Source organism: Lissotriton vulgaris, chromosome 4_1 (assembly GCF_964263255.1).
Source record: "Lissotriton vulgaris chromosome 4_1, aLisVul1.2, whole genome shotgun sequence".
Taxonomy (NCBI): Eukaryota; Metazoa; Chordata; class Amphibia; order Caudata; family Salamandridae; genus Lissotriton; species Lissotriton vulgaris.
The window spans coordinates 525,137,636-525,163,590 of NC_141691.1; the positions used below are offsets into that span (position 1 = coordinate 525,137,636).

General features: G+C 51.8%; 1 protein-coding gene across 1 annotated transcript in view; it reads right to left on the bottom strand.

Moving 5' to 3' along the window:
• LOC147721188 (protein AF-10-like) overlaps window positions 1–25,955 on the bottom strand; it is a 1,319,715-nt gene that overhangs the window by 973,462 nt on the left and 320,298 nt on the right. The gene's annotated exons all lie outside the window — the stretch shown is intronic.

Below are 25,955 nucleotides of genomic sequence, written 5' to 3' on the forward strand. Positions count from 1 at the left end.
GTAATCTCGATGGCTAATAGATCTGAGGTGCTTAGCACATTGGACGAAAAGTATTGACTGTCCCCAAAAACAGACCAAAAAACAATAAGGGTGACTACACCTCAGGGCACTAGTGAGAACAAAGTTATAAGGACTAACCAGAGACAAGGTGCCACTATGTTATCGACTGTCGGCGCACCTAAGGGTAACAACTGGGTAGATCATATAGGGCGGTAAATAGTCAAAATAAAGTCTAAAGGTCTGCTGTATGTCCATTACCATTTACAACAAGGGGTGGTGAGGGACAGAGTCTCTGAATTAGGCAGAAAGCTCTCACCCAGTCAAGAGATCAGGGCTAGATCCAACACCGTTTTTTTGCTCACTGCACCATCCCAGTTTCAGAACCTGGCTGTATGCAAATTAGTCTGTTCCTGTCCCAGTGCATGATGGGAACAGGGCAAACCAAACTACAAAAGCCAATTCTTACACTGGGAAGGAAACAAGCTCCCGGGGACCGGTTTCTGGCATTACAGCCGTCTTCGGCCCGGTTTGCTTGAATCCTGATGGTGCAATGAGCAAGGGTCTCACATCTGAGAATACCCTTCCACGCTTAGGGTGGACAAAAATATTTACAACAAGGGGTGGTGAGGGACAGAGTCTCTGAATTAAGCAGAAAGCTCTCACCCAGTCAAGAGATCAGGGCTAGATCCAACACCGTTTTTTAGCTCACTGCACCATCCCAGTTTCAGAACCTGGCTGTATGCAAATTAGTCTGTTCCTGTCCCAGTGCATGATGGGAACAGGGCAAACCAAACTACAAAAGCCAATTCTTACACTGGGAAGGAAACAAGCTCCCGGGGACCGGTTTCTGGCATTACAGCCGTCTTCGGCCCGGTTTGCTTGAATCCTGATGGTGCAATGAGCAAGGGTCTCACATCTGAGAATACCCTTCCACGCTTAGGGTGGACAAAAATATTTACAACAAGGGGTGGTGAGGGACAGAGTCTCTGAATTAAGCAGAAAGCTCTCACCCAGTCAAGAGATCAGGGCTAGATCCAACACCGTTTTTTTGCTCACTGCACCATCCCAGTTTCAGAACCTGGCTGTATGCAAATTAGTCTGTTCCTGTCCCAGTGCATGATGTGAACAGGGCAAACCAAACTACAAAAGCCAATTCTTACACTGGGAAGGAAACAAGCTCCCGGGGACCGGTTTCTGGCATTACAGCCGTCTTCGGCCCGGTTTGCTTGAATCCTGATGGTGCAATGAGCAAGGGTCTCACATCTGAGAATACCCTTCCACGCTTAGGGTGGACAAAAATATTTACAACAAGGGGTGGTGAGGGACAGAGTCTCTGAATTAAGCAGAAAGCTCTCACCCAGTCAAGAGATCAGGGCTAGATCCAACACCGTTTTTTAGCTCACTGCACCATCCCAGTTTCAGAACCTGGCTGTATGCAAATTAGTCTGTTCCTGTCCCAGTGCATGATGGGAACAGGGCAAACCAAACTACAAAAGCCAATTCTTACACTGGGAAGGAAACAAGCACCCGGGGACCGGTTTCTGGCATTACAGCCGTCTTCGGCCCGGTTTACTTGAATCCTGATGGTGCAATGAGCAAGGGTCTCACATCTGAGAATACCCTTCCACGCTTAGGGTGGACAAAAATATTTACAACAAGGGGTGGTGAGGGACAGAGTCTCTGAATTAAGCAGAAAGCTCTCACCCAGTCAAGAGATCAGGGCTAGATCCAACACCGTTTTTTAGCTCACTGCACCATCCCAGTTTCAGAACCTGGCTGTATGCAAATTAGTCTGTTCCTGTCCCAGTGCATGATGGGAACAGGGCAAACCAAACTACAAAAGCCAATTCTTACACTGGGAAGGAAACAAGCTCCCGGGGACCGGTTTCTGGCATTACAGCCGTCTTCGGCCCGGTTTGCTTGAATCCTGATGGTGCAATGAGCAAGGGTCTCACATCTGAGAATACCCTTCCACGCTTAGGGTGGACAAAAATATTTACAACAAGGGGTGGTGAGGGACAGAGTCTCTGAATTAAGCAGAAAGCTCTCACCCAGTCAAGAGATCAGGGCTAGATCCAACACTGTTTTTTAGCTCACTGCACCATCCCAGTTTCAGAACCTGGCTGTATGCAAATTAGTCTGTTCCTGTCCCAGTGCATGATGGGAACAGGGCAAACCAAACTACAAAAGCCAATTCTTACACTGGGAAGGAAACAAGCTCCCGGGGACCGGTTTCTGGCATTACATCCGTCTTCGGCCCGGTTTGCTTGAATCCTGATGGTGCAATGAGCAAGGGTCTCACATCTGAGAATACCCTTCCACGCTTAGGGTGGACAAAAATATTTACAACAAGGGGTGGTGAGGGACAGAGTCTCTGAATTAAGCAGAAAGCTCTCACCCAGTCAAGAGATCAGGGCTAGATCCAACACCGTTTTTTAGCTCACTGCACCATCCCAGTTTCAGAACCTGGCTGTATGCAAATTAGTCTGTTCCTGTCCCAGTGCATGATGGGAACAGGGCAAACCAAACTACAAAAGCCAATTCTTACACTGGGAAGGAAACAAGCTCCCGGGGACCGGTTTCTGGCATTACAGCCGTCTTCGGCCCGGTTTGCTTGAATCCTGATGGTGCAATGAGCAAGGGTCTCACATCTGAGAATACCCTTCCACGCTTAGGGTGGACAAAAATATTTACAACAAGGGGTGGTGAGGGACAGAGTCTCTGAATTAAGCAGAAAGCTCTCACCCAGTCAAGAGATCAGGGCTAGATCCAACACCGTTTTTTAGCTCACTGCACCATCCCAGTTTCAGAACCTGGCTGTATGCAAATTAGTCTGTTCCTGTCCTAGTGCATGATGGGAACAGGGCAAACCAAACTACAAAAGTCAATTCTTACACTGGGAAGGAAACAAGCTCCCGGGGACCGGTTTCTGGCATTACAGCCGTCTTCGCACTGGGCCAGGGACAGACTGATTTGCATATAGCCAGGTTCTGAGCTGGGATGGTGCAGTGAGATAAATAACAGTGATGGATCAAGCCCTGATCTTTGGACTGGGTAAGAGTGGTCTGCTTAATTCAGACACTCTGTTCATCACCACCCCCTTTTCTGTATCGTTTTTGGCCACTATAGGTGTGGCAGGGTATACTCAGACATGAGTCCCTTTCTCACTGCACCATCAGGATTCAAGCAAGCTGGGCCGAAGACGGCTGAAATGCCAGAAACCGGTCCCCGGTAGCTTGTCTCCTTTCTGGTGAAGAATTGGCTTGGTAGTTTAGTCTGCCCTGTTCCCATGATGCACTGGGCCAGGGACAGACTGATTTGCATATAGCCAGGTTCTGAGCTGGGATGGTGCAGTGAGATAAATAACGGTGATGGATCAAGCCCTGATCTTTGGACTGGGTAAGAGTGGTCTGCTTAATTCAGACACTCTGTTCATCACCACCCCCTTTTCTGTATCGTTTTTGGCCACTATAGGTGTGGCAGGGTATACTCAGACATGAGTCCCTTTCTCACTGCACCATCAGGATTCAAGCAAGCTGGGCCGAAGACGGCTGAAATGCCAGAAACCGGTCCCCGGTAGCTTGTCTCCTTTCTGGTGAAGAATTGGCTTGGTAGTTTAGTATGCCCTGTTCCCATAATGCACTGGGCCAGGGACAGACTGATTTGCATATAGCCAGGTTCTGAGCTGGGATGGTGCAGTGAGATAAATAACGGTGATGGATCAAGCCCTGATCTTTGGACTGGATAAGAGTGGTCTGCTTAATTCAGACACTCTGTTCATCACCACCCCCTTTTCTGTATCGTTTTTGGCCACTATAGGTGTGGCAGGGTATACTCAGACATGAGTCCCTTTCTCACTGCACCATCAGGATTCAAGCAAGCTGGGCCGAAGACGGCTGAAATGCCAGAAACCGGTCCCCGGTAGCTTGTCTCCTTTCTGGTGAAGAATTGGCTTGGTAGTTTAGTCTGCCCTGTTCCCATGATGCACTGGGCCAGGGACAGACTGATTTGCATATAGCCAGGTTCTGAGCTGGGATGGTGCAGTGAGATAAATAACGGTGATGGATCAAGCCCTGATCTTTGGACTGGGTAAGAGTGGTCTGCTTAATTCAGACACTCTGTTCATCACCACCCCCTTTTCTGTATCGTTTTTGGCCACTATAGGTGTGGCAGGGTATACTCAGACAGGAGTCCCTTTCTCACTGCACCATCAGGATTCAAGCAAGCTGGGCCGAAGACGGCTGAAATGCCAGAAACCGGTCCCCGGTAGCTTGTCTCCTTTCTGGTGAAGAATTGGCTTGGTAGTTTAGTCTGCCCTGTTCCCATGATGCACTGGGCCAGGGACAGACTGATTTGCATATAGCCAGGTTCTGAGCTGGGATGGTGCAGTGAGATAAATAACGGTGATGGATCAAGCCCTGATCTTTGGACTGGGTAAGAGTGGTCTGCTTAATTCAGACACTCTGTTCATCACCACCCCCTTTTCTGTATCGTATGTCCATCACCAGGTATAACTTTTCCAAGCGTAAGCCCTGGTGCAAGAGGGCACCATCATGCAGTAATATCAGGTTTGGCTGTACACAATTGTCTTTGGTCTCATGGAACATCGCAGGGTTAAAAAGTAAACTAATATCTCATGACTGGCTTACATTTATAGATAAAAATAATGTCATAATATTTCAGGAAACATGGCTAATTGAACCCGAGTTTAGACAAGGCTACCTAAATTTTATAAAGCCCACCACTCCCAGTTTGCGGGTTAGACCGATGGGGTGTTTAACCACCTGGGTGAGACAGGAAGATAGTTACAAATTTAAACAGATTGACTGCGAGGGCAGTGACATTCTAATAAATAAAATCCAAAGTCCGGAGTCCAAGGATCTTCTCATTTTTAATATTTATGCAAGGGGTAAGCCTGGGGGTAAAGCCTCGGATACCATCGCTTTGTTAGATTCATATCTTGACCTTTATAATGGAAAGGGGAACATTCTAGTAGCTGGAGACTTTAATTGATGCTTGAACCGCTAGATAGCAATGACACAGACCTCCCCTTGGAGGAGGACTGCTCTTGGGACATTCCGCAACTGTCTCTACCTCCAATTAAGAAGTGGACAGAGGCTTCACTCCAGCTTTAAGTTTTATGCCTGGAACAGTGGTTAAGGGCTGTGAATGGAAGAACGGAATCCGACAAGCAGGGAGCTCCCACTTTTAATAACTGATTGCGTAGTAGTCGTATAGACTACATTCTTTTTAATAAAGAAAATTGGTTCTCTATCAAAGACATGGTCGTACTGGAAAGAGTGGAAAGCGACCATAATCCGCTTGTATTGTCCTTCCAGTTGTTCGGAAGTCATCCTCCAGAAGCTTGCTTAGAGGGTATTGATACTTTCCTCACTAATGATACAAGGAGAGTAAAATGGTCGAACTGCCTTCTTAAAGAGGATCATCTAGTCGCAATGAGTGAGTTGGCCATTGAGGCTACAGCAGACCTTCAAAAATGTGTTACGCAGCAGGATATGGCGTTTAAAGTTATTTCCATCCATACTAACTTTTTTAATAAGCTCAAGGTTTTTCTTTATATTAAATGTACAACATTTGAAGAATAGGTCTAATTTTAGGGCGGAAACATGGTATGGAAAATCATGCAGGGATACTTACAAAGCCTTGGCTAGGGCCATAAGAACTAAAAATAGGGATAGGATTAAAAATTCTTGGGTGGCGTATAAGAAAGTGCAACATGATGCAAAACGGGCTTGGGATGAGCAGCACTGGATGGAGTTGTATCAGGCCAGCAGAGACAGGAATATGGTTGCATTCTGGGATTTGGTTAAATGGGGGAAGAGGCATCCTAGGGAACAACCATCTAACCACGTACCACCAGACCTGTGGCACTTTACGACTCAGTTTGCCCCCCAGCTCTTGATATAGAGCTGGGTCCTGACCTCCCGAACATCCCCAAAGATACCACACACCTACATTTCAGCAAGACGGAGGTAGAAAGAACACTCAACTCTGTCCCCAAGGGTAGAGCGCCCGGGCTGGACTGTGTACCAGATGACTTCTTCTTACATGATAGGGGTGTGTGGGTGACTTATATTCAGTCCCTCGCCATGCTATTGCAAAAGGCTCTCCCATAACAGATACTTGGAAGGGTGCTGAGATCATCCCGATCTATAAGAAGGGGATCGCTCAGACCCAGGAAATTATAGGACTATAAGATTAATTGATTGCATCCAGAAGGTGATAGCTAGGCTCGTTTTGACCAGAATCCAAGGCTGGATTGAGGAGGAGGACATTCTGTCTCCTCTTCAGGCTGGGTTCCGCTCACATACGAGCACTATTGATAAGGTTTTTAGATTTGTTTTAATTTATTGGCGGGTGGTAATCCTTAGAGGCACGCTTTTTGCGGCATTTGTCGACCTTAAGTCGGCATTTGATTTAGTGCTGCGTGCCAAGATTTTATTTATTTATTTATTTATTTAGCGATTTGTATAGCGCCTGGTGACCCGAGGGCATCCCCGCGCTGTTAACATTGAGTCCTACTGAGGGGGAGAGAGGTGGAGGGTTTATTTAGGGAATAGAAGGGTTTTAAGTTTTTTCCTGTGGAGTGTGGAGTGCCTTTGCTGAACAGGGTATGCCACTGGAGGTACTGGCCTTTTTAATCAAACTTCACGATGCAAACTTCGCCCAAGTACGCTGGGGACAGCAAGGGAAAGTAACGGATAGGTTCCCCATCTCCAGGAGGGTACGACAAGGGTGTATACTAGCACCAACACTCTTCTCCCTGTATATTAACAGGGCGATTCAGTATTTTAAGAATCTTCCTACTGATGCCCCCAAACTTGATGGCAAAATGATCCCTCTGCTAATGTTTGCAATTGACACCCTGTTAATTTCCAAAACGCAGCAAGGCCTTCAGAAGGCTATAGTGCGTTTTGAGGTGTTCTGCAAGGACAACGGTCTTAGCATTAATGTGAGTAAGACACAGTTTATGGTGCTGCACAAGCACAAGTTTGTAAAAGGGAGGGTGGTTATGAATGGTGTTATGCTAGAACAGACCCAAGTCTTTTCCTACCTTGGTATAACTTTGGGTTCTAAATTAGATTGGAAACCTCACACTAATCAGCTGGCTATTAAACATGCACAACTAGCTGTTGCCCTAATAAAGAACTCCGCCTCTCAGCTCCAAAACCAATCGCCCCAGCGCTTAAAACCTACAGTACTAAAATCATCGCGTCAGTCCTTTATAGGGCTTAACTATGGGGGTTCAGCAATTTAGCAGCATTAACGAGCTCCCAAAACAAGTATGTGAGGGGAATAATTGGCCTTCCACCATCTACCCCATTATTGTCCCTCTTTTATGATTTGGGATGCCAGCGACTAGAGGACGTAGCACGATTTAGACCTGTGGCTTACTGGAGGAGACTGTGGGTTACCCCAGAGCTCTCCCAGTATGCTCAGGCTTTCCTCGAAGTTAGAAATGCTGATAGTGCCCGCAGAATTCCATGGATGAGAGAGGCCAGGGCAGTCTATCCTGCTATGGGCTTGAGTTCACTGTGGGAGAATCCCACTGCTAATCCTTATCCGCCTAGAAAGGCCTTTAGGGAGTTATATTGGACGATGGTCTCGATGAGAAGTTTTAGAATTTGCATTAGTCCATCGCTCACAAGAGACTTCCTGGAGCTAAAACACGAAATTGCTTACGAAGGGTACTAGGATTTTATCACACTTCCCGGTGATAGGAAACGGTACCACCAATTTAGGTTGGGAACGCTTCCTGTCAACTCTTTCACCGGTAAATGGCATGCTAAAACCAGTACAAGTTGTCCATTTTGTCCATCTCAGCCGGAAAGTATAGCACACATCCTGTTTATTTGCCCAGAGTACAAATATCCCAGGCATACGTGGTTGAAGCCTATTTGTCTGTTGAAGGGCATCACCACTGGTTCAGAGGCACTAAGGATACTTAAAACAGATTGTTCAGAACCCACTATTATTGCTGTCGCTAAATTTTTACATTGGATGTGGGTAATTCGTGCGCGTAAGTTCAGCCAAAATTAAAATTGTTTTTAAGATATTGATATATATTTATTATTAAATTAATCCTGTGATGCTCATTGTATTTTGGCCCTTTTTCTTTTTCTACATTTTTTATAGTTTTTTATTCTGCTTTTAGATAAATTGTGTATTGGGTGGATTAACTTGATCAAATCTTGTTGCTGTGTTGCTCTGTCACTCATATGAGAATGGAATGTTTTTTTTTTTACTTTTTAGGTTTAAAGTATTTTATTAAAGTGTACAGCAGCAAAAAGGAAAAACAATTGTGTAGGGAGTCAATGCTTGTTCCAGGGATCGCTTCCGAAAATAAAGTTCAAATGTCCCAGCCTCGCAAGGGGCTGCCCTGGGTTTCGGCCCTGTGTGCTGAACTGTGTTGAAGGACTACAAACAAATAACAAGCCCTCCATACCCTCCATTTCAATGAAACAACCCCCCCCCCCCCAACAACCACCCGTGCCCTCCCCTCCCCACCCTCCCCTCCTTTACCCCCCTGTTCAGTGCTGTATAGTTTAGAACATAGATGCTCACGCTCCTATTCCTCCTCTCTCCCATCGTATGTAGTAAATCCCTCCTCTCCCTCCCCATCTGGACAGTATGCTATATCGGCGGTGTGATTCTCAGAAGCCTCAGGTATCTTGGGCATGTAAGTTCTTTGAATTCTGTGGTTAGTAGTGCATGAAAAGGTTGCCACAGCTCCTCAAATTGTTCAACCTCCCCGGCCAGTGTGAGTGATAGTTTTTCCATTCCCAGAACATGCCACAGTCTGTGTAGCCAACTTGTAATAGAAGGGGTAGTGGATGTGCGCCAGTGTATTAGGATGTTTTGAACCGCTGAGCCCAGCGCGATAGCAATCTGCTTCCCCCTACGGGATTTGAATGGGTACATTAAGCCATTGGGGAGACCAAGCAGGACGTAGGCCGGGAAGCGGGGCAGCTCAATACCAAAACAAGTATCTATCTCATTAATCACCTCCATCCAATATGTTTGTAACAGTGGGCAGTCCCACAAGATATGTGTCAGTGTGCCTACCTGCCCACAGTCACGCCAGCACGCATTATCTATGAGCCGGTTCATCTCATGCAGTCGTTCCGGAGTATGGTACCAATACGTAGACACCTTGGTGAACGTTTCGGTGAGTCCTACATGATAGGCTGAGTGTCTTGCTCGGAACGAGATTTGCTCCCATTCCTTGTGGCTAAGTGTTCTCCCCAATTCCTTGTTCCATCGTTCTCTGCCGGGGATATAAAAGTGGGAGGGTGGGGGCTGTAGCATTTTATACAGATCAGTTATGAGTTTAGTGTCTGATGTGCCTGTCGCCAACCATCGCTCATATGGCAACAGTTTCCTGTCTGCTGACTCCCTCACTTGTGGCTGCAGGGCCCAGTGGCGGACCTGCCAATATCTCATTCTGTCCGTTTCGGTCATCCGATAACTCTCTTTAAAGCTCTGAAAGGGGAGAATCCCTTCTTCACTGTACATGTGAAAAAGCGCTCTGCAACCCCTTGCCCGCCAGTGGGCGAAGGCTCCAGGTTCCATTCCGGTGCAAAGTCCGGGTTGTCCACAATAGGTGTGAACGGAGAAGGGAACGTGGTGAGATCAAAAGGCTTGTTGGTGGCGTCCCATATTTTCAGCGGTACCCTCGTGACATAAGACGCGTAGAGGTTCGGGGGGCGGTGTGATCTACGCAGAAACGGTATTTACTGCAAGGGACGCCCCGCGACCGCTTGATCCTGAAATAGCCAGTGTTTATCTGACTCCCACCTGCTCCATTCCACCAGGTACCTCAGCTGTGACGCCTGGAAATACTTGCGAATGTCCGGGACTCCCAGTCCCCCCGACTCCGGCGCTAAAGTTGTCAGAGCCCGCCTCATCCGGGGTTTACGGCCTTGCCAAACAAAACGAGACACCTCAGTCTGCATCTGCTGTATCCATCCCCTAGGGGGTTGTAGCGGCAATGCTCGGAAAAAGTACAGAATCTGGGGTAAGACTGTCATTTTGATCGCCGCAATCCTGCCGAGCCAGGATATCGACCCCTTGTTCCATCTCCCCAGTTCCCCTTTTACTTCCTTGCTCAGTGCCTCGTAGTTAACCATCACCATCGTCTGCAACGTGGGTGCCAGCATGATACCCAAGTACTGTACATGGTGCCATGACCAACGCAGAGGAAAAAGACCCTGCAGTTCCCGTCTCATCGCGGGCGTCAGGGAGACATCTAATGCTGTAGACTTCCCCATGTTCATCCTAAATCCGGCTACCCCCGCGAAAGCCTCGAGTTCATACATGCGGGCAAAGCCCGCCTCGGGTCTTCCAATGTAAAAATCACGTCATCTGCGTATAGGCTAACCGTGTGAGTATAACCTCCCATTCGCACACCGGTCGCGTCCGGGTTTTGTCATACTCTTTGGGCAAAGGGCTCCATGTAAAGAGCAAAAAGGAGAGGGGATAGCGGGCACCCCCGTCTTGTGCCGCGTTCAATATTGAACCGTTTCGAGCCGCAGCAGTTAACTCGCACCGCTGCCGACGGAAACTTGTAGCAGTTAAACACCATACATCGAAATTTCTTCCCTATGCCCATTCGTTCCATCACCCGTTCCAGATATGGCCAGTGCACCCGATCAAATGCTTTTTCAGCATCGACCGAAAGCAACATCCTCTCCACCGGGATCCGCGAGGCCTTTTCCAAAATGTGCACTATTCTCTTAGTATTATCTACAGTTTGTCTCCCAGGCACAAAGCCGGACTGGTCTGGCTCAATCAAACCGGGGAGATACTGCGCCAGTCTCGCTGCAAGAATCCCTGTATAGATTTTGAGATCAACATTTAAAAGGGAGATCGGACTGTACGAGCTACACTGAGTCCTATCCTTCCCAGGTTTGGGTATGACCGATACCGTGGCCTGTAGGAGATCCGGTGGGATTGCTCCGGGGCTGGCGAAGAAGTTAAACAGCCTGGTTAAAATGGGTGCTAACGTTGAGCAAAACGTTCTGTAAAAAAGAGTGGTGTAGCCGTCTGGGCCCGGGGTCTTCCCATGCTTAAGTCTAGAAATAGCTGCGATAACCTCCTCGATCCGTATCTCACGTTCTAGATAGTCAGCTTGCGTTGGAGCCAGGGACGAGAAAGCCACCGAGTCCGAATAGACGTCCGGCTCCTCCATCCGCGAGTCCCCCTCCGCGTACAAATCAGAGTAGAATTGGCGGATGGCATCAGCTATTTCAGCGTCATCTGTGACCAGTTGCCCCGCTCCCACCGCAATCTCTTTCACTCGACGACATTGGTGCACAGCTCTGAGTTTGGCCGCTAGTAAGCAACCGCATCGATCCCCCCCTGTATAATAGGCATGTTTTAGACGTAACGCCGCATATTCAGCTCTGTCCAAGTCCAGAGACGACAGGAGTTTCCTCGCCGCCTTCAGCTGTCTCCAAATCCTGGGGGCCCCGGAGCGGCGGTGCACCGGTTCTAGTTCCCTGACCTGTTGTGTGAGCTCCTCCCGTTTTAGCCTTCTCTCTTTATTTTCTGCCGAAGAGATCGCTAAGAATTCTCCCCGCAACACTGCCTTAAGAGCTCCCCACTGAGTCGCCAATTGGGTGTCAGAATTGGAATTATGCAGCTGGAAATCTTTCACCGACTCTATTATGTGCTGCACCACTGTCTTTTTGTGTAGGAGAGTGTCTCGAAGACGCCAAACACCGCGACGAGCCGGGTTCGACGGAGGAAGGAAGGTCCCTGAGACCGGTGCGTGATCCGAAAGAGAAACGACTCCTATATCAGAAGCAGTGGCCATGTCCCGGACCGGACCAGTGACCAGCAAATAATCCAGTCTGGCGTACGTCTTGTGTGCATGTGAGTAGTAAGAGTAGTCTCTATCTAAGAGATGAAACCCACGCCAAAGATCATGAAGATCCAAGTCAGCTAATTGTGTTTTCACTGTGTGCGATAATTACCCAGTCTGCGGGTGACGCTGCGCTGACCTACCACTGATGAATCAAATACCATGTTCAGGTCCCCCCCCAGAATAATGTGTCTGTCCGGTGACGCTGTGACGTCCACTAATGCAGAGTGAAGGAAGCGGTCCTGCTGCTCATTTGGGCTGTAAATCGTCCCTATAGTAAACTGCAGGGTTCCCAATTTAAATCTGTAGGCCAGAAGTCTCCCTTTCTGTTCTATGAATTTGTGCAACACTTCCCCCCTGAAGGACTTGGACACCAGGATAGCCACCCCAGCCGTTTTAGTAGTATTGGAGGAAAAGAACTGTGTGGGGAAGTGGCGGGACCGTAACCTATGACAGTCACTAGCTAGCAAGTGAGTTTCCTGGAGCAGGCAGATGTCTGCTTGTGTGCCCTCTAACAATGATAGGAACGCCCTCAGTTTTGTAGGATTATTTAACCCCTTAACATTCAGGGTCACTACTTTTAGTTCCGCCATACCTAATCAGGACAACATTGCATGGGCGATGGATCTGAAGCACAAAGCACTAAAACGTCAATCAAATTGGCCTGTGAGTCCTGACAAGGCTGTGTGAATGCATCAGGAGCACTGGACATGGCTGCCCCAAACTCCCCCTCCCAAATCCCACGTCCCCCGAACCCCAACTCCCCCCCACCCCGTCCCAAAACTCGTCCCCGAACTCCCCCTCCATCCTCTCCAACCCCCCCAGAATCCTAGTACTGATAGTCCCAGTCCTGCCTCTACCGGACAAGTCTGTGGTAAATCACCTCAGTGGACGTCCTGCCACATGCATCCCCCCCCTCCGCCCCCCCGCCCCCGCCACTCCCCAAGCCAGCTCCAACAGCAATGCGGTGTCATTCTCCCCCCGGAGCCATTTTACGCAGTCAGTGCTACTCCACCCTCGTCCGTCGAGTCTCTGGAAACTGTTCGGATGGCATCCGCCATCTCAGCTCTAAGAGTGGGTGAGCCCGGCCTCCGTGATACAGTCGGTGTTCTACGTCTCGAGACCCTTCGCCATCCTTAATCGGTGGCGCGTCTCCTCCGCGGTGTAGAGGATCCCTCCTCTTCCGCGGTGATGCACAAGTTACTACTTGTGTAACGATATATCTGTAAGAGACATTAGTTAGTGATAGATTCCTTACCTTAGAATATCCCCAGGCGTCAGACTGGATCCGGAAACTTTTGCGTAGCAATATACCTGCGCGCCGGTAGGCGTCGTCTGCGGCTCCGCGTCCGTCGTCGGCGTCGTGAGCGCCGGGATGACGTCGGAGTACTTAGACGGCGCCCATGCGCGCGGACGTCAGTTCTGACACACAGCTTTTCCGCGCCAGATACGCAGAGCCATGATAGAACTAACACTGGTGCCATGAAACTAGGGCCCTGAAAGGGGATGACCTTAACCCTAGATATCGGTTCGCAGAACGGGGAGGATGGGTGGGACGGTAAGGAATCTATCACTAACTAATGTCTCTTACAGATATATCGTTACACAAGTAGTAACTTGTGCATCTGAAAGAGACAAGTTAGTGATAGATTCCTTACCTTAGAATAGATACCCCAGCAATACCAACCCCGGTGGTGGGTCTGCGAACCAATATCACACCAGAAAGTCCTGGAGGACGGAACGGCCAAAGAAGCCATCCCTCCGGACTTGACTGTCCAGGCAGTAGTGTCTTGCAAACGTGTGCAGCGAGGCCCACGTAGCTGCCTGGCAAATGTCCTGTAGGGGGACTCCTCGGCCCAGGGCAGTTGTTGTTGCCGTGGCCCGAGTGGAGTGAGCCCGCAAACCAGCCGGGGGCTCCTTCCTCGCCATGGAATAACATGCTTGGATACACAAGATGATCCACCTAGAGATGGTCCTCTTGTGCACAGCCTTTCCCTTCTTCGCGCCCACTTAACCAACGAAGAGTTGGTCATCCACCCGGAATTGGCGTGTGCGATCTAGGTAGTAGGAGAGAGCACGTTTTGGATCCAGACGGTGGAGCCTCTCTTCCTCTTTCGAGGGATGCGGAGGCGGAAAGAAGGTGGGCAAAGTGATGGACTGCCCGATGTGGAAGGCCGTGACAACCTTGGGCAGAAAGGAAGGTCGTGTACGTAACACCACCTTGTCAGGATGAACAGACAGGAAAGGTAGAGAAGAAGAAAGAGCCTGGAGCTCACTCACTCTCCTGGCAGAGGTGATGGCAACCAGGAATGCAGTCTTCAGAGTAAGGAGACGAAGAGGACAGTTATGAAGTGGCTCAAAGGGAGCACACATCAGATAAGTGAGAACAAGATTCAAGTCCCACTGGGGCATCACGAAGGGAACAGGAGGGAACATGTGTGTGATGCCCTTCAGGAATCTACTCACAATAGGGGACTTGAATAAAGAAGGCTGATCTGGTAGCCTCAAGAAGGCGGATAGAGCAGAAAGGTACCCTTTAAGAGTGCCCAGAGCAGAGCCCTGCTGGGCAAGGGAAAGAAGAAAGAGCAGCACTTCCGAAAGGGGTGCAGAGAGAGGATCCACAGCCTTTGCTGTGCACCATGCCACAAATCTGTTCCACCGGCAGGCGTATACCGACTTTGTGGAGGGACGCCTGGCTGCCAGAATGATATCACAGACTTCAGGAGGCAAGTCAAATGGCCTCAACTGCCGCCGCTCAATCTCCAAGCTTGTAGGTGGAGACTGGACAGGTTCGGGTGCAGGACCGTCCCCTGCTGCTGCGACAGAAGGTCCTCCCGAAGAGGCAGACGAATCGGGGGATCGACTGACATGCTGAGTAGCTCGGGATACCAGTATCTTCGTGCCCAGTCCGGAGCCACAAGGATAACATGGGCCCGGTCGCGCCTGATCTTCTTCAGCACTCTGGGCAGAAGTGGTATAGGCGGAAAGGCGTACAACAGACCGCAGCTCCACTCGCGACGAAAAGCGTCTCCGAGCGAGTGCCGCCTTGGAAATTCCAACGCGCAGAACTGATGACATTGCGCGTTCTCTTCTGTGGCGAATAGATCTAACCAAGGCTCTCCCCACTGCTGAAAGAGACCTTGTGCCACGTCCGAGCTCAGACGCCATTCGTGATCCATCATGCACCGACGGCTGAGTTCGTCCGCCCTGGCATTCAGAGAGCCTGCCAGGTGTTTAACCACCAGGGTCACGCCCTGATGTTCCAGCCATTGCCATAGGCGTAGAGCCTCCTGGCAAAGGGTCCACGACCCCACCCCGCCCTGTTTGTTGCAGTACCACATGGCGGTGGTGCTGTCGGTGAACACTTGCACTACTCGTCCCCGGACAGAGGGGAGGAATGCCTTCAGTGCTAGACGAATCGCCCGAAGCTCCAGCAAGTTGATATGGAGCCGGGACTCCGCCGGAGACCAGAGGCCTCTGATCTCCGCCTCTCCCACGTGGCCCCCCCAGCCCTGGAGGGACGCGTCCGTCACAACTACGTGCTCCGGGTGGGGTAGGGAGAGGGATCTGCCACTGACCCAGTCGCGGTCCGTGAGCCACCACTGCAGTTGTCTCGCAGTGCCCTACGAGATCAGGACATGATCGGACAGGTTGCCCTGATGCTGGGCCCACTGAAACTTCAGGTCCCACTGCAGAGCCCGCATCCGCCACCTGGCGTGACGCACCAGAAGGATGCAGGAGGCCATCAGTCCCAGAAGCCGTAGCGTCAACCTGACCGAGACTCGGGATAACGGCTGGAAGATGGGAACCAGAGCCTGAATATCCCGAACCCGATGCTCGGGTGGATAAACCCGAAACTGCGCCGAGTCGAGAACCGCTCCGATGAAGAGGAGCTTTTGAGAGGGACACAGGTGTGACTTCGGCACATTGATGGAGAACCCCAGCAGGTGCAGGAGGTCGGCCGCAGTCTGGAGGTGGCTGACGACTGTCTGGGGCGAGCCCGCCTTCAACAGCCAGTCGTCGAGGTAGGGGAAGACTGATACCCCCTGCCTGCGCAGATGAGCTGCGACCACCGCCATCACCTTCGCGAACACCCGTGGGGCGCTGGTAAGGCCGAAGGGGAGCACGGTAAACTGAAAGTGCTCTTGGCCTACCGTGAACCGCAGGTAACGCCAGTGGGCCGGCAGGACGGGGATGTGGAAATAGGCGTCCTGCAGGTCCAACGCTACCATCCAGTCTCCTGGGTCCAGGGCAGCCAGGACCTGAGCCAAAGTGAGCATCTTGAACTTCTCCGTCCGGAGGAAGCCGTTGACGTTCCGCAAGTCCAAGATAGGGCGTAGGCCCCCTTTGCCCTTCTTGGGCACCAGAAAGTAGTGGGAGTAACAACCACACCCTACTTCTGGCCCAGGAACGCGCTCGATGGCCCTCTTGGCCAAGAGGGCCGAGACCTCCTCTTGCAGAAGTTGCAAGTGATCCCCCGACACACGGTGGTATTGTGGTGGCATGGATGGAGGGGATGCCTCGAAGGGGAGGGAGTAGCCCCTTCGGACAATCTGCAGCACCCACCTGTCCGATGTGACTGTATGCCAGTGGGAGAGGTGATGGCGAACCCTGCCTCCCACAGGCGTCACATGGGCCTGAAAACTCGGACTAGGAAGGTTTTGAGGCAGGTGCTGCTGAGGGAGGTGTGGACTGGCCTCGCCGCTGGCCCCGACCGCCGGTTTCCACGTCTGCCACCGCGCTGGACATTTTGCGGTGTGTGGCTGACGGTACGTGGAGGGGCGCCCCTTCCGTGGCCACGAAAGGAGCGAAAGGCACCCGTTTGCTGGCGTGGGGCCGTAAGGCCCAAGGACTTGGCCGTAGCCCTGGAGTCCTTGAAACGTTCCAGCGCATGGTCTGCCTTGTCGCCGAAGAGGCGACGGCCATCAAACGGCATGTCCAGGAGTGTAGCCTGGACATCGGCCGAGAAGTTGGCGGACCTCAACCAGGCGTGGCGTCGAACCGCCACTGTCATTGCCATCGCCCTGCCCAGTGAGTCCGTTGTATCCAGCCCCCACCGGATAGAAAAGCGTGCTGCATCTCGGCCGTCCGCAAGGGCTTGGCTGAGTTTAGCCTGGACCTCCTCCGGGCATCTAGGCAGCACCTCCGCAACCGTGTCCCACAGAGTGTGGGTGTAGCGGCCCAAGAGACAGGCGGTGTTCACAGACCGCAGCCCTAAGCTTACAGACGAGAAAACCTTCTTCCCGAACTGTTCATATCTCTTGGATTCCCTGTCGGGCGGGGCCGACGGGAATGCGGTTTGGGAGTTTGAGACCTGGATGACCAGACTCTCGGGGGTGGGATGGGCGGACAAAAAGCATGGGTCGCCCGGTGCCGGGCGGTAGCGTCTGACCACGTTCCTATCCACAGGGGGGCCTGTGGCGGGCTTGGACCAAGTGCCCAGAAGAACGTCACATAAGGCCTCATTGAACGGCAGGAGGGGCTCCGCGGAGCCTGACTGCGGTTTGAGGACCTCAGTGAGGAGATTAGTCCTCACGGCCGCGACGGGGAGCTGAAGGTTTAAGGCCTTAGCTGCCTTCGTCAACACTACGCTGTAAGCAGAACCCGCCTCCGAAGCCACAGTCGGGGGCGATGTAAATCCAGTGTCTGGCGAAGTGTCAATACCACTGGCCTCCCCAAGCTCATATGTCCAGTCCTGCTGTGACTCCTCCCCTCCCAATGCTCCTCGTCACCTGTGTCCTGGAGACCAGGATTAGCAGCCAGGGCCTCCTCGTGGAGATAAAAATCTCCAAAGGCCGACGGAATCGGCGCCCATCCGACGCCTGAGTAGGACCGTAGGAGACATTGGGGGCGGCAACCACATCGGCTGCTGGGGACGACACCTGAAGGGACGGCGCCGGCGAGGTCGTAAGGTCGACCGGCGAGGTCCCGGATCCGGAGCCGGATCCAGCGAGGTCTTGCGGCGCCGAGACCGAAGTCGCCAGCGGCGTCGGGGCCGAAGCACCCGACGGCGTCGGGGCCGAAGCGACCCGACCCGGAAGGACCTCCAGACGGAACCGATCGGCCCGAAGGCGCCACGGGAACCGACTGAGGAGGGAGGGCCCTCATGGCCATGAGGTACCTCTCGACCTCCTCCGGCGTCGCGCCTTGCCCAGGGACCCGAAGGTGTGGGGCAGGCGGCGACGCTTGCGACTCCCGCGGAGCCGCGTGGGCGGTGTCGCCCAAGTCCCCGGCCGCATCGTGCGAGCGTCGGGGCAGGTCGGAGGATCGATGACGTCGCTCCGACCTCTCATGCCTCTTACCTGAGGACTTGGAACCAGACGATCGGTGTCCACTTCCGGAGCGTCGATGACTCCGACCTCGCGACCTGTCCCTCGACCTCCCGTGGGACCGGGACCGGGACCTGGAGCGGCACGGGGCCGACTGCCTCAGCTCGAGACGCTTGCGGGACCGCTCCCGCCTAGCCTTCGACGTCAGGGCCCGGCAGTCGGAGCAGGATCGATCGTCGTGGTCGAGGCCTAAGCACTTCAGGCACCGGCGATGGGGGTCCGTGACCGACATGAGTCGACCACACTTCGAACAAGGCTTGAACCCGGGCATCCCTGGCACCGATAGTCGAGTAATCGACAAAAAGAGAGAGATCAAAAGGATCAAAAAATTTCAGTCAAAAATTGACTGGGGGTAGAGCTTCTTCCGGATCTGCGCTAGCTGGCGCGGAAAAAAGAAGAACTGACGTCAGCGCGCATGGGCGCCGTCTAAGTACTCCGACGTCATCCCGGCGCTCACGACGCCGACGACGGACGCGGAGCCGCAGACGACGCCTACCGGCGCGCAGGGGTATTGCTACGCAAAGGTTTCCGGATCCAGTCTGACGCCTGGGGATATTCTAAGGTAAGGAATCTATCACTAACATGTCTCTTTCAGATCCCCAACACTTCGCACGTGTCCTGGAGGGACCGCAATTGGTGCGTTTCTCCATTCCATCTGAAGAGAAGGCAGAAGGGATGCCCCCATGAATAGGGCGTTTCGTGCTGCCGCAGGAAGTCCGTGGCTATCTTGAATGCTTTGCGCTTTTGAAGTGTAATCGCGGAAAGGTCCTGATATAGGGCCACCGGGTGATATCGGAACGTTATCGGTTGTTTCCTCCGCGCCTCGGTCATGATCCGTTCTTTCAGAGGAAAATCGGGGAGGAAGGCCAGTATGTCCGGGGGTGGTCCCGTTGCTCGCCTTGGCGGACCCACCCCGTGAGCCCTGTGTTGCAACCTTACTAGCCATGACTTCCCTGTCACACACCCCTCTCCCCTCTCCCTTCTTGGTACGGTCCGCTCTACCTCCGGGAGCTCAGGATAGAATGTTGATGAGAGAGACTGCCGCCAAGCTGGGAGCACCTGTATTATTTTGTACCAATAAACGTATCGTGGAACCCACGTCGAGTAGTGTTTTATTACTACATTTTTGGGCGACGAGGACGTGGAGCTGAGCCAGGGTCAGTTGGTGCCTCCCCCCTGGATAGATTTGATGCTTGGGCGGAGGAAAATTTTGAAAAGTTAGACTTACCCTGGGGGAATGAAAGTCGGCACAGCGGTTTGCTGGTAATCAATGGGAGACAGTCCATGAAGCAGACGATGTTGATTGAAACGGACGACTTGTAGCGAAAGCGTTCCGTTCCTGGCTTTGATGAGGCGTCTCTTGGCACCGTAATAAGTCCCCTCTGTAGAGCGGAAGGCTGTCATGCTGTCTGCGATAGCAGGGAATTCAAGTGTGTGACAAGACGGAGCTGGTCTTGCCCAGAGGATCCGCCGAGTCGTTGACAGGAAGTTCCTGTTCTGCCATCGCGTGTGAGAAGTAGGATTTATAAGCAAATTCGCTTCTAACGCGACAGTGTGCAAGTCGTCACGCCGGGCACAGGAGGCGAAGAGGCGGAGCGGGAAGGCAAGGACGGCGTCAGTGAGGTGAATTTAACCCTCTCCTGTCGCAACTTCTCAGGCGGTAGAAACCTCCAAGAGAAAGTGACGCGCAGCACTCAGCACACAGTGATACCGGAGCCAGCGGCGCAAAAGAGTATGAGGAAATGAAGTAAGGCATATGGCTCCATTTGTCAATGAACTGCACAGGTCTATGTGGTGAAACCTTGAAGCTGCATGAGGTGAAGTGAGCGGAGCGTGTATTACAGTCGCATTTGAAGCAACGTGAAAGGAACTGTTTTGAGGTGAGCGACAATTGAAGGGAGCGGATCGTGCATTAAAGTCGCATTTGAAGCAACGCGAAAGGAACGGATTTGAGGTGAGCGACAACTATTTGAGGCATGAGTGAATGACAGCGTGGGGAAGATGCTTTTCCCTGACTCCCAGAATTAATGGAGGCGTGTAACGGAAAGTCTCGGAGAATCCAGTAGGATTCACATGTTCTTTCGGGGGAAGGAGATTAACCGTGGGGGACACAGGCTGGACTGCATTATTGAGTTGGACCTCTGAAATTTTGAGAGGCACGTGGAGCGTAACTTATGGTGCCGAAGTCTCATGATACTGAATGGAGGCAGTGCATGGCAGCTGTGTGAAGAGAAAAGGTTGGAAATAAAATAATAAAACCAGAGGAACAGTGTGTGTAGTGAGCCTCTGTTCCTGTGAATGAAGATTATCTGTGGCAGCATATTGAGCGGCATAAACTACTGAAGACAACCTGAGTGGGGAGTTTCCTAACCTCCCCCCCTCCCCCCCCCCCCCGTAGCCACCTGTGAATTGGATCGATAGCAGCGCGTAGAAGTTTCAGTGAGGTGAGTTCAAAGGAACAGAGGGAACGAGGCATATCTGCAGGGTTCCATGAGGTGAACTTATTCGAAACGGCGTGTAGAAGCGGCATAAGGATATCTCAAATTTGAGGCAGCGCTGGCTAGTCGGTGAGGAGATTCAGAAGGAACGGAGAGAACGATGCAAACATCAGGGCCCTGTGAAGTAAAATAACCACAGCAGTGTTGAAGCAGCGTAAGGAAAATTTAGAACTGACACAGCATCTCAAAGCGGTGCGTGGAGACTTCAGGACTGTGGCAAAACCTCAGGGTTCTACGTAGTAAACTTAACCACAGCAGGTGTTGAAGCAGCGTGAGGAAAAGCTCAGGATTTTCACAGCGCATGGAAACAGCTTGAGGAGATTCCAGAGGAACAGATGGTGTGAGGCAACCCACGAGGTTCCGAGTAGAAAACTTCAGAGTGGCTGTGAAGTGTGGCAGTGTGAGGGAACCAAAGAGGGGCCTATAGTGCAAGGACACCTTGTGGAATAATCAATACAGTTGAGAAGCAGCTCGACGTGAAAGGGTCAAGTATCCCTGTGCATAGTGAATTAGGATTTCCAAGGGTCCCAAACCCACATACGGTGTGAGCTAAGCAGATTCAAGGATTATAGAAAGTCAAGCTATTAAACAGTAAGCGAAATTGGAGAGAGTGTCTTTCAAAGTAGAATCCCAGTGGCTGTTCTTGGCTCATCCCTAGTGACTGTCCTGGGGGCGCTAGTGTGACCCACTGAGCTCACCCTTATCACCATCTTCCTGAATTGGAGGATAAAACATTTTCAAAAGATTTCCAAAATACAGCTGCACATTCAACATGGAGTGGGGCCAGAAGTATAATTTTCTGCCACCAGTGCCGTTTATGGAGAGGGATGATGAAAACGTTGCAGAATGGAGTGAATGGAAAGAATATTTTGAGAATTACATTACAGTACTTGAGGAAGAGGCAGTATCCTTTGTGCCTAGGGAAAAGGCTGAAGTATTGCTTTACAGCTTAGGAACTGAAGGGCGGAAAATGTACCACAAAATGGAAAAAACATTCATGAAAGGGACTGTCTGTAATATTTATGAGGACATCTTGAGGGTGTTGGATGAACATTTTGCACATGCCTCGGTGGAAAAAGTACAAAGGGAAGAAGCTTTCAAGAATGAAATGGGTAGCAACGAGGAGCGAAAGCTAAGTAATGTAAACCAGGGGTGTACTATCTGCATTGGAGGAGTGATGACAGATATGTTATTAGATTAAGGATCGCCTCATAGTGGGGTAAGCAAGAGTGACTGGAATAAAAAATTAACTAAAAAATTTGGAAACGAATTGAAAGAAGCTAACTTATCCCTGGAGACATATACAGGGGAGGACATCAACGTAATAGGATACCTAGTCATGGAGTTAATGTACAAGGGAAAGTATACCAGGAGTACCATATATGTAACAGAAAGTGGACCCACCATGTTAGGGTGGAAGGATCAAAAGAAATTGAGAATATCCCTTAAGGGAAGAAGAAGAGAACAAATGAAGGAGAAGGCACTGAAACAAAGCATGAGTGTAAAAGTGGCAGGCGGTTGTGAGGGTGCAGCAAGTTTTGAAGAACGTGTGGAAAATACAGACAGGTGCAAACTGAGAGAAAAACGCGGTTGTGAAGGTGCAGCAAGTTTGAAAGAAAGTGTGGAGAATACAGCCAAGTGCAAACTGAGAGAAAAACGAGAATCTTACCATGGTTTGGTGGATGAGAGAGAAATACGTAAGAAACACGAGAGAAAAAACGGTGAAGGAATAGTTGGAGAAGAAAGAGAATTCGAAAGAAAAGGAGAAGGCATCAGTTCCACAGTTAAGGAGTGGAAAGGGATAAAATGTAAGAGTAACATATCCAATTGCAAAGAGACGGGGCTAAGAACCACGTCGTTTGAATTCAAGACAAAAATGAGGGAGGAGTATGTGGCCAAATGTGGACAAGGAAGAGAAGAGGACGCGAGTTGTACTGGACCAAAAAATGAGAGAAGTGGTAAATACATACCAAGATCCTACAGTGGGAAGTTGGAGAGAGAAATCAAGGAAGAGCAGAAAATAAAAAAAGGTTTCCCACACATGGTCCAGTCAGGTCAGAAGGGTTCACTCAATGATTATAAGAGTGAGCACCAGCATCGGGTCCCAGAAATCTCTACTGAGTTCCCCTATGACAGACGCGTGAAGAAACAAGGGGACGGACTCAGGGCTGAAGAGGCCGATGCGGATCAACGGGAGCAGTTTGACAAGGAATCCGATAAGGGCTTGGAGTCGGGGAAGGGCCAAGGGAGGAAGGACAAAAGACGTCCTAGGCCGGCCATCATTGATGACGTGGTAAGAGAGACAGTGTGCCAGATGGAGTGGCCGAGCGTGGTCCTGGCCCAAGGCACTGCTCATAACAGTAAATTTGAACTTCACCTCCAGTAGCTTCCCTCTAGAGGAAGATGGAAAGACTAGCAGGAGAAGTTCGGGACTCGTTGCCATTAGGTTCGTTATTGAGACTGTCGTAGAGTAAGTGGGGTGGCATAGGAGGTGTCCTAGAATTGGGAAGATTCTGCCACTCCAAACTACGCATCCCTTTTTGCGACTACAGCCAGTTTAGGGGGCGGGACCTTGAGGAACAGGACACTTCCGTCTCAGCCCCCCTGTTAGCTTCTCATTGAGGTCAAGGGTGGGTCTTAGTTTTTCCTTTACAGTTGCCCACTACTCAGTTCTACCCCTTGGGGACTTCCTTTTTGAGCCTGGGGTGGGAGGTTCACCCCCCGTCTATTGTTGCTTGTTATTTGTCGCTCTCTGGGAGTTCCCCCCTACAGTCACGACCCGGGGTGGGACCTAGTGGAACTCAGCATCCCATTGTTCCAGAGTTCGCTTGTTCTGTCCCTCACCAGGGTTCATCTTAAAGTTTGGTTCATCATCTCATAGTTGCTAAGGACACTGGTCGATCCTTACCCTCTCCTACTGTTGCTCCATTGCAGCTACCCATTGGGGCTCGCCTCCTCTATCCTTCCCCTTCCTTTGCTGTGGTTTCTTCCCCTCTTTCCCATTACCCTTCACTCTCATGTTTCTCTGCTCTCGCTGTTTAGTCTCCTATCTCTCTCTCTCTCTCTCTCTCTTCCTTCACCTTATCTCTTTCACTGCTCTCCCCTGCCTTCCTCTTGGGTGCCCTGTCTCTCTTTCCCGCTGTTCCCTTTAGGGGGGAAGGTGTGTTGCAACCTTACTAGCCATGACTTCCCCGCCACACACCCCTCTCCCCTCTCCCTTCTTGGTACGGTCCGCTCTACCTCCGGGAGCTCAGGATAGAATGTTGATGAGAGAGACTGCCGCCAAGCTGGGAGCACCTGTATTATTTTGTACCAATAAACGTATCGTGGAACCCACGTCGAGTAGTGTTTTATTACTACACCCTGTCTATCCTTATGGGGAAGTCCACTGCCTCGCCCAGTAGGTCTCGGAATAGCTCCCGCAGGTAATCGGCAATGCCAATGTTCTCCTCCGTGGATGGCACTCCCCGTACCCTTATGTTGTTTCTCCGAGATCTATTCTCTAAGTCCTCATTGTGCAGTTGGAGGTCCAGGTGCTGATCTCTGAGGCGCAATACCTCCGGTTGTAAGTGTGTGATCTCTTCGTCCTGTCTCTGCGTGGAGCTTTCAACCGTGGCCACTCTCTCGCCCAGGCCATCCATTTCCCTGCGTATTTCACGTACCTCTCCTGCTACTTCCTGTTTCAGGGCTTGGAAGTCTTCCCTCAGTGTCCCAAAAAGGGATTCTAGAAAGGATCTGGTGACCGGGGGTTCTCCACTGCCCGCAGCTTGTGAGGCGCCGGCCACACCTGGCGATGTCGGATTCCTATCTCCCCTGCCCTGGGATCTGCTAAGCATCTCTGGGAACGTGCGGTCATTCCTTCTGTTGCCTTTCTGCCTGGCCATTTCGTCTGCAGGCCTGCTGTTTGTGCGTGACTCACTGCTATTCACCAACGCACTCCGTATCCGACCCGTCCCTTACTACCAGGCCAAGGTTGCCCTCCCAGGCCGGCGGTCATCTCCCTCCGTCTTCAGCCGGATCTTCGATGGCAGATCGGTGTCCCTGCCAAGCTCAACCTACTTAGCCCCCAGTTCCAGTGTGCGTTACCAGGAGCTCTGACGCCTGCTTCCACCTCCCTGCAAAAAGTGCGTGTGTCAATACGGGTCCAGGCCTTTAGCGGGCCGGAGGGGTCATCAATCCAGCCCTACTTCCTTGTCCTAGGCGACTGCCGCTCCTTGTCGCTGCCCCGTGCCTTATCAAATCTGCCGTTCCTCCTCATGGTAATCAGTGCCCCGGTTAGGCCAATGTGGCAATACCCCTGCGCCCAAGACTGGCGAAACGTCCTCTCTATCCCTGTGGGTCAGGCTAGCGGGCTCCGCTGTTCCCCCGGTGTAAGCCCGCTCGTGGGGGGCCCCCCTGGACCCAGGTTCCATGGCAGTGGATCTCCACCTTCCCCCGGTAAGGCTTGTCGTCCGAACCGGACTACGCGGTAGGCCGCTGCCGCTTCCGGTGTGCTGTACTTTACCCACTGGCAACCTGCGGGGCCTGTAGCTGCTGACTCCGGGGTCTCGGTGCGTCCCTTTCTCCACCAGCTACCTCCTCACCTCCTCCGACGCCCACTGGGGGGATCCGTTCTGTCACCGGCCCACTCGCGGTGCTCCGGGCCTCCTCAGCACCGAGTCTCGGGCGCCCTGCTCAAGGCTCCCCGATCGGAGTCACAGGAGCGGCTCCGGTATCCGTTACCACTGCCGTGGCGCAGAGTCCTGCCTCCACCGCTCCGGGCCTTTGTTCCCTTCCGGGCTAGGCCGCATCCGCGGCCTCGGGTTGTTTCAGGATCGGGCTCCAGGACAGGCGTCGCTTCCGGGATTCCGCTCGGCTCTCTCCGGCCCCAAGTGCTCTCCACTGCAGCGACGCCGACCGTACCCCACTCCGCTCCTGGTCAGGGCCTCAGGAGCACTAGGTCCGGCACCACCTTCAGTCGGGTCCCGGCTTCGGCCAGCTCCGCCCCTGCGGCTCAGGGCTCCAGCGACCGGGCTCACTGTCCACGGTGCTCCAGGAGGCGGAGAGATCGGGTCACAGGCCAGCAATGACCGGTAGCTCTCCCAGCCTGTCTTGCACTTTCAGGCGGTCGAGTTGGGGCGGAAGAAAAAGCTTGTTTTAAGGGCTTAGGGCCTGGACAGGCGCGGGAGCTCGGGGAGAACACGTCCTCCTACTACGCCATCTTGGCCACGCCCCTTTTTTTACTTTTTAAATTAAATGTAT